Genomic DNA, 8,768 nt, shown 5'->3' on the forward strand with positions numbered 1-8,768 from the left:
CGCACCCTCATTAGTCACGACTCTCCTGAGTCCTCTCGCAGACTCGCACGTCGCACCCACCGTCTATCTGCAGGTAGACATCACGCACATATGTGCTCTTCACACCCTACCCTCAGAACTTCTAAAAAACAAAAGATGTGGCGCACATTTTATTTTAGCTCACACGTCACACACTTATACTATTACTCTAGCGACGAACGTTCTTTGGGCATAGAATATTGTACTCTCACGAAGAGAAGTGGTGCACGCACGCACTAGTTCTCTCACACCCACTCACTGGTACATGTAGGAGCGCATTTTTTTGAAGCTGGTACAACAAAATCACTCCACTATATATATAAGCAGGAGCCTTAGTGCTTGCTTTACTAGGGTTCCTCTCGTTCACTCTCTCATTTTCTCCAGATCTAAGCAAGACATAGGTGGCCACACTCTCTCGCAGCTCATGGCTGGTCACAAATCCGGTCGGACAACCTCGACCAAGGCAGGGTGTAGGTGCATCATTCACGCTGTCGTCAGCAGCGAGGGAGGAGACCAACGGCTGCCCACGCGTCCCGATCGGCGGCCGTGCCGTTCTCTCTGAGAGAGCGCCGGCTCGGGAGTGCCTCCGACCCCTTCTTCATCCCTGCGGTATTGTGGCCAAGATGCGGCCTCCCGATGCCATCTTTGCCACATGCCGACGACCCTCAGGTATATATTCCTTCTAAACCTGCCTTGCTCTACTGCCACAACTCCCTTCGTGTGGATCTTTTTCTACTTCCGTCCGCTGTTCCAAAGCCACCTAGACTTTTACTATTATTAGAGGTAAAGCTAGTTGATACAGTCGACTCTAAGAGTTGGTTCAAACAGGGAAGAAAGTGGGAAAGCTGTAGGATGAATCTACGACTTGGTTGTAGGAGGAAACGGGGGAAAGTAGTAGATACTGGCTACCCAACCGGTCTCTTGGTTGAAAAGACGAAGAAAGCTTGGTGGATGGCGAAGGGTGGGGGGAAGTGGACCTATCTCTTGGTTGAAAAAGGAAAGAAAGTGACGGGTGTTGGGGGACAACGCAAATGAGAATGAGCAGGTCTAGATTTCCTATGCTCACATAGGAAAATGTCGCCGAGGAGATAAAAAATGGGACAAATGCAGACATGATGCCTGAGTGTTTGCCGCTCTCGGCAGCCACATCTGCCTCACCACTTTATGCCCCTGTTGTCCCTACGCCCATATCGCTACTGTTAATGTAAAATCACATGAAGCATTAAGCAATGCCACCTAATGTCACTATAAGTAATGGTCTAGTGTCGTCGATAAATTGAAGCAATGCCACCAACATTTTATGAAGTGCTTCCGTCTTGCTTTATTTCCCATGAATTGTGTTTTTGCAGTTACACTTAACTCTCACACCGCTAACATTGCTTCATCCCAGTGGAACTGCACAAATTTGATTGCACATTTACTGACCATGTGCTACTCTCATGACAGTAATACTAATGCTATTGTTCTGCATGTTAATCTAGTGGCATTGTTGATGTGATGTGATGCTACTTACTTAAGGACTCTTCATACTATCAATCTAGTGCCAATTATAACACAATAGATGATGCTGTTAATCATACGCCACTGTAAATATCTGTCACTGTTTAAATAACTGTATTTCGTATTTGCGCAAACAGGGATGTCTGTCTCCATATCGTTTCGGGATGTCTGTCTCCGTATCGTTTCTATCCGCACAATCAAAAGCACACACCTCAGTTTTAGTACAACTGCGCAAAATGAGATGGCTATCCCTGGTTGTCGTCGTATAACCTCCAGTCTTCAAGGTATTCCTACAATGGTAGTAAGTAAGGTAGAATGACCAACACAATCTAAAAGAAGCTGATTTGTACGTTTTACTTCCTGATTGCAGTGCAGGGATGAGCAAAAACAACTGCATCCTAGTCCAGAATGCATTTTCTGCCAGTTCTTCCACGGACTGAGGACTAGGTGGCACGGCTGCACGGCGGTTTTTTGGATAGGTGCACGGACAAGAGGCATTGTGGTCTGCTTATTTCTGCAAATAACGGTGCTTAAATTTAGTGGAATGCACAAGCATTTCAACTGGTCAGTACACTGCATGGTTCAGTTCAGCATTCTAGCTGAGACCACAATTATAATTGGTTATTCTGGAATGAGAGAACCTAACCCTGGATGGTGGCAACAAGAAAAAAACCAGAGTGAACTCCAGGAAATTTAAGCTTGTCGGGAGGCCCTTTGCTCAGAGAAGCCTTGCTTGTTTTTTCCTGATTTTTCAACCTTCTCACAACTTTGTCTTTTGTTGTGAACTAGTATATGTTTGTTATGTTCTATGAATCATTGAGATGTATAAAATTGCTTAACTTATGCTTTTCAAGTTTTTTATGAAGACGAGTTTAATGTGACTGTTCCACATGAGCGTTGGACTAGCGTGTGAACGTTTGCAATTTATTAAATTGTGGCCTCAATTAACAGCATGAACCATTGTAACAAGATACATAGTTGCTTACATGTCAGACATCAGATTGTTGATTGTTAGCTGGTCGATAGCCTAGTGTTGAAGCGAGCTGAGCCAATGTGTCGTGTTTTGCACAACTTCTTACAAGTGGGGTAGCACCAACAATGTTTACAAGTACTTATGTATACGTCGGCGCACAGTTCTCGAACGAGTGCTCTATTTCATCAAAAAACACTGCTCGTATGATAAACCATGACAACTTATGTCTTACCATGCCATATTCATGAAAAAACTAGTGAGGACGCATCTGTTTCGGCAACAATTACGATGGTTCTGACATGATTCACGGGCACACAAAAGTAGCAACAGTTCCCATACACGGATTTAAACAGAGTACTAGCCCCAGAGGGGTCAATAACAGGCAAGGTTCGGATAATTAAACATAATCCAAACAACTATTAAACACTAGTTGGGGAAACTATTTCATGCCTGGATCTAATTTGGGTTGGACACAAGACGGACCTTGCCATGAACATCGTTGAGGACCTTCATGAAGACAACCTTGTGGCCTTGCCACTGATAAACTTTTTTGTGGAGGCATGCCACGTCATCTTCTTGCGTAAGCTTGACAAGAACAGTATGCCTCACAAACGAAGGAGTAGCTTTGAACTTCTTGTGCTTCAGTACACCCTGGACAACACGCCTGACAACAGTGAGGCTGGAATACAACTCTTGATTGGTATAACCGCAAATGGCTTCCAGGATCCAACAGCCTAAGAACTCTGTTTTCCCAGTGCATATATTCAGGTCATCCGCCACATAGCGGGTGACATGTAAAACCACACAATCCTTTTCTGCATCAGGGTTCTAATTGAAACAGAAACAAATTATGAATTACTTTTCAGTATAGGAAACACAAGTTATTTAAACCACTATGTATAGCATGGCACCGAAGCTAATAAAATTTTGCATTATTAATCACCACATACTTAGATGAAAAACCACAATCGAGATCGGCAAAGAAGAAAATCACCTTGGGCAGCTCAGTGGGGGGGACACATCCTCGAAGGGGGAAAACTGCTCCTGCAGTGCCACGGGGGTTGTAACCTCAAACGGGGCGTTGACCATCTCAGTAGTGGCTGTGAGCGTATCTGGGGTCGGCTCGGTGACTGCCTCCATCTTGTTGGAGCTCTCTGTCTCGTGGGGATCAGCCTCCCGCGTCTGCTTCAATATCGGCAGATCTTTGCCTGGTTCTCCTTGGTCCATCATGAAACTGACGAATACTAGGAGACCACTGAAAGGAAAACACAATCGTAATGACAATGAAACAAAAAAGAGAGTGAGGATCGGTTACTGCTTTGCAAAAGCTCTTTTTTTCTCTGAACGAAAATATACCAACATCACGGATCCGCTTACCTTCCCTTTGTTGGGAGAGAAGAAAAGTGGCAGATGCGAGTGTTGCCTTTCTTGAAGACAGTGAGGGAGAAGGGGATTCAGCGAAGAGTGAAATGATGGTTGCTTCATCCGTCAAACTTAGACTGCGGGGGGGGGGGGGTTGTGATACGACGGCTCATTACTGCCGCGCTACGACCAGGGTTACTCTCTGCCTGCATACTGCCTTCTAATTTGGTGGATGGCATTTGGGCCCATGCACTGCATGGCCCGCATGTCGGTGAACAAAAGTATAACGGCATTCAGTAGAGGGAGACGTTTCAATGACCTAGGAGGAGCCAGAAGTGGTAGAGTGTCTCCACTGCACTAGTAGTAATTGTTTTTCTGGGTAGCTATAGAGTGTCTCCACTGTACTAGTAGTAATTGTTTCTCTGGGCCCAAGACAAAACAGCCCATCCACACTAGTAAATAGTAAAATCAATTCAAAGGCCCTATATTTACTGAATGCGAGGCGCTACCCACACCCAGCACACTGCTACCTCTTGAGCACTGCGTTGGATTTCCCCGAAGAGGAGAGGATGATGCAGTAAAGTAGCGTAAGTATTTCCCTCAGTTTTTGAGAACCAAGGTATCAATCCAGTAGGAGATCACACACAAGTCCCTCGTACCTACACAAAACGATAGCAACTCGCAACCAACGCTTAGGTGTTGTCAATCCCTTCACGGTCACTTACGAGAGTGAGATCTGATAGAGATAATATTTTTGGTATTTTTGATAGATAGATGCAAAGTAAAAAGTAAAAGGCAAAGTAAAACAAAACAATTAAATAAAGTAATGGAGATTGATATGATGAGAATAGACCCGGGGGCCATAGGTTTCACTAGTGGCTTCTCTCAAGAGCATAAGTATTCTACGGTGGGTGAACAAATTACTGTTGAGCAATTGATAGAAAAGCGAATAATTATGAGATTATCTAGGTATGATCATGTATATAGGCATCACGTCCAAAACAGGTAGATCGAAACGATTCTGCATCTACTACTATTACTCCACTCATCAACCGCTATCCAGCATGCATCTAGAGTATTAAGTAAAAACAGAGTAACGTCGTAAGCAAGATGACATGATGTAGAGGGATAAATTCATGCGATATGATAAAAACCCCATCTTGTTATCCTCGATGGCAACAATACAATACGTGCCTTGCAACTCTTTCTGTCACTGAGTAAGGACACCACAAGATTGAACCCAAAGCTAAGAACTTCTCCCATTGCAAGAACTACCAATCTAGTTGGCCAAACCATAGATATAATTCGAAGAGACTTGCAAAGATAACTCAATCATACATAAAAGAATTCGGAGAAGAATCAAATATTGTTCATAGATAAGCTGGATCATAAACCCACAATTCATCGGTCTCAACAAACACACCACAAAAAGAAGATTACATCGAATAGATCTCCACAAGAGAGGGGGAGAACATTGTATTGAGATCCAAAAAGAGAGAAGAAGCCATCTAGCTAATAACTATGGACCCGAAGGTCTGAAGTAAACTACTCACACTTCATCGGAGAGGCTATGGTGTTGATGTAGAAGCCCTTCGTGGTAGATGCCCTCTCCGGCGGAGCTCCAGAACAGGCCCCAAGATGGGATCTCGCGGATACAGAAGGTTGCGACGGTGGAATTAGGTTTTTGGCTCCGTATCTGATCTGACGAGGGTACGTAGGTATATATAGGAGGAAGGAGTACGTCGGTGGAGCTCCGAGGGGCCCATGAGGTAGGGGGGCGCGCCCTCCACCCTCGTGGCCTCCTCGGAAACTTCTTGGAGTAGGGTCCAAGTCTCCTGGATCACGTTCGGTTGGAAAATCACGTTCCCGAAGGTTTTATTCCGTTTGGACTCCGTTTGATATTATGTTTCTTCGAAACACTGAAATAGGCAAAAAACAGCAATTCTGGGCTGGGCCTCCGGTTAATAGGTTAGTCCCAAAAATAATATAAAAGTGGAAAATAAAGCCCAATATAGTCCAAAATAGTAGACAAAGTAGCATGGAGTAATCAAAAATTATAGATACGTTGGAGACGTATCAAGCATCTCCATGCTTAATTCCTGCTCGTCCTCGAGTAGGTAAATAATAAAAAAGAATTTTTTATGCGGAGTGATACTTTGGCTTAATTTCAATGTAAATCTTCTTAATTGTGACATGAATATTCAGATCTGAAAGATTCAAGACAAAAGTTCATGTTAACATAAAAGTAATAATACTTCAAGCATACTAATCAAAGCAATCATGTCTTCTCAAAATAGCATGGTTAGAGAAAGTTATCCCTACAAAATCATATAGTCTGGCTATGCTCTATCATCATCACACAAAGTATTTAATCATGCACAACCCCGATGACGAGCCAAGCAATTGTTTCATACTTTAGAAATCTCAAACTTTTTCAACTTTCACGCAATACATGAGCGTGAGCCATGGACATAGCACTATAGGTGGAATAGAACGGTGGTTGTGGAGAAGACAAAAAAGGAGAAGATAGTCTCACGTCAACTAGGCGTATCAACATGCTATGGAGATGCCCATCAATAGATATCAATGTGAGTGAGTAGGGATTGCCATGCAACGGATGCACTAGAGTTATAAGTATATGAAAGCTCAACAAAAGAAACTAAGTGGGTGTGCATCCAACTTGCTTGCTCACGAAGACCTAGGGCACTTTTGAGGAAGCCCATCATTGGAATATACAAGCCAAGTTCTATAATGGAAAATTCCCACTAGTATATGAAAGTGACAACATATGAGACTCTCTATCATGAAGATCATGGTGCTTATTTTGAAACACAAGTGTGGAAAAAGGATAGTAGCATTGTCCCTTCTCTCTTTTTCTCTCATTTTATATATTTTTTTTGGTGGGCTTCTTTGGCCTCTCTTTTTTGTTTGGGCTTCTTTGGCCTCTTTTATTTTTCATAAAGTCCGGAGTCTCATCCCGACTTATGGGGGAATCATAGTCTCCATCATCCTTTCCTCACTGGGACAATGCTCTAATAATGATGATCATCACACTTTTATTTTTCTTACAACTCAACAATTACAACTCGATGCTTAGAACAAGATATGACTCTATATGAATGCCTCCGGCGGTGTACCAGGATATGCAATGAATCAAGAGTGACATGTATGAAAGAATTATGAATGGTGGCTTTGCCACAAATACAATGTCAACTACATGTTCATGCAAAAAGCAATATGACAAAAGTAATCTGTGTCATATGAGCGGAACGGTGGAGAGTTGCATGGCAATATATCTCGGAATGGCTATGGAAATGCCATGATAGGTAGGTATGGTGGCTGTTTTGAGGAAGGTATATGGTGGGTGTATGATACCGGCAAAAAGTACGCGGTACTAGAGAGGCTAGCAATGGAGGAAGGGTGAGAGTGCGTATAATCCATGGACTCAATATTAATCAAAAGAACTCATGCACTTATTGCAAAAAATTAGAAGTCATCAAAAACAAAAGCATTCGCATACTCCTAGGGGGATAGATTGGTAGGAAAAGTCCATCGCTCGTCCCCGACTGCCACTCATAAGGAAGACAATCAATAAATAAAATTGTGCTCCGACTTCATCACAAGCGGTTCACCATACGTGCATGCTACGGGAATCACAAACTTCAACGCAAGCATTCTTTAAATTCATAATTACCCCTACTAGCATTGCTTTAATATTATCACCTTCATATCTCAACACAATTATCAAGCATCAAAATTATCTTAGTATTCAATGCACTAAAAAGGAAATTTCACAAATCTTGAATACCAAGTATATTAACTTTAAGTAAATTACCATGCTATTAAAAACTCTCAAAATAATCTAAGTGAAGCCTGAGAGATCAATAGTTTCTTTAAAACAAATCCACCACCGAGCTCTAAAAGATCTAAGTGAAGCACTAGAGCAAAACTTATTACGCTCAAAAGATATAAGTGAAGCACTATGAGCAGAACTATCAAGCTCAAAAGATATACGTGAAGCACGTAGAGTATTCTAGCAAATTCCATATCATTTATGGCTCTATCAAAAGGTGTGTACATAAAGGATGATTGTGGCAAACTAAAAAGCAAAGACACAAATAATACAAGACGCTCCAAGCAAAACACATGACATGTAGTGAATAAAAATATAGCTCCAAGTAAATTACCGATGGAAGTAGACGAAAGTGGGGATGCCTTCCTGAGCATCCCCAAGCTTTGACTTTTTGGTGTCCTTGGATTATCTTGGGGGTACCATGGGCATCCCCAATCTTAGGCTCTTGCAACTCTTTGTTCCATAATCCATCAAAAGAATTCACCCAAAACTTGAAAACCTCACAACACAAAACTCAGTAGAAATCTCGTGAGCTCCGTTAGTGAAAGAAAACAAAAGACTACTTCAAGGTACTGTAATGAACTAATTATTTATTTATATTGGTGTTAAACCTACTGTATTCCAACTTCCTTATGGTTTATAAAATAATTTATTAGCCATAGATGCATTGAAATAAGCAAACAACACACGAAAAACAGAATCTGTCAAAAACAGAACAGTCTGTAGAAATCTATAACTAACACAAACTTATGGAACTCTAAAAAATTCTAACAAAGTAATACGCACTAGACAATTTGTTTATTGAACAGAATCAAAAAGAATCAGTGCAAAATCTCGTTCCTGTGATTTATTGATTTTTTTCTCGTGAGCGCAAAGTTTCTGTTTTTCAGCAGAATCAAATCAACTATCATCATAGCTTATCCTATAGGTTCTACTTGGCACAAACACTAATTAAAACACAAAACCACATCTAAACAGAAAATAAAAAAAATTAACACTAAACAGGAACAAAAACAAAGAACAAAAAATAAAATTGGGTTGCCTCCCAACAAGCGCTATCGT

This window comes from Triticum aestivum, chromosome 3B (genome assembly GCF_018294505.1).
Source record: "Triticum aestivum cultivar Chinese Spring chromosome 3B, IWGSC CS RefSeq v2.1, whole genome shotgun sequence".
NCBI classification, from domain to species: Eukaryota; Viridiplantae; Streptophyta; class Magnoliopsida; order Poales; family Poaceae; genus Triticum; species Triticum aestivum.